General features: G+C 48.1%; 1 non-coding gene across 1 annotated transcript; it reads right to left on the reverse strand.

Moving 5' to 3' along the window:
- Positions 1–230: 230 nt before the first annotated feature.
- Positions 231–303, reverse strand: trnaf-gaa (transfer RNA phenylalanine (anticodon GAA)). The gene has a single exon. It is a non-coding gene; the product is annotated as a tRNA-Phe (tRNA).
- Positions 304–902: the final 599 nt, after the last annotated feature.

Below are 902 nucleotides of genomic sequence, written 5' to 3' on the forward strand. Positions count from 1 at the left end.
GAACAAACCTCATCTAAAATTTATTATCGCACCACAGCCCCTCCCTCAAACACTGTCCCAGTATAAAAGCAGACGGCGGCACCCCGACTGGATTCGAACCTGCAGCGGACGGTTGGAGCCGGATCCAGCATGTCCGATGTGGTTTCACTCCCATTCGTTTGGGAAACGCGGCAGCAGGAGCGTAAAATTCGCTCCTCTTGTGGTGAAGGAGACAGAAAGTAACTAAAATTTGCCGAAACCCGAGACCGAACCAGGGACCTTTAGATCTTCAGTCTAACGCTCTCCCAACTGAGCTATTTCGGCTTCACATTAAATCCCTATTCTGTCGTTCTTTTGGAGCATTTTCTATCCCCGGGTGGAATTGCCCCTCTCGCTCATTCCTCACTTCGGGCAATGTGACCCGACCAGATCTCGGAGCTCAGGTTGTGTTAATGTAAAGCTGCAGTGTTGACAAAGATACAATGCTGACACAGCACGGGGGACCTCACTGTGTTGGACACAGCGTGAAATGCAATGACATGTTCAAATAAAGTTACAGAACACAACACATGTGTAAAATTCCCTGTTCTTTTCTCCACACTGATGGGTTGTGAAGGGAGAGACGGGCCGAAGTCTCACTGAGCCGCACTGATCACGAGCCAAATCAAGTTCAATCTTCAGCTGCAGGTATGGTGCTGAGCCCCACACAGAAGTGAAAATGCCCGTGGTTCTTAGTTCCTCACACAGTGGGCTACTGAGCAATACAGGAAGGGCTAATGAACATCTTAATGCTCAAGTTATCACGGGCCACGGACTCTCTGATTACAGACTTGCACACGTTGGTAAGTTTCAAAATTTGCATTTTTCACACTGGCAATGAATTGATTGATAGCCGTGCCTGTGATAAGGTAAGTTTGTTGGGA

The sequence above is a fragment of the Somniosus microcephalus genome, unplaced genomic scaffold (assembly GCF_052327205.1).
Source record: "Somniosus microcephalus isolate GS21.2 unplaced genomic scaffold, FLI_Smic_1.0 unresolved_chr4, whole genome shotgun sequence".
NCBI classification, from domain to species: Eukaryota; Metazoa; Chordata; class Chondrichthyes; order Squaliformes; family Somniosidae; genus Somniosus; species Somniosus microcephalus.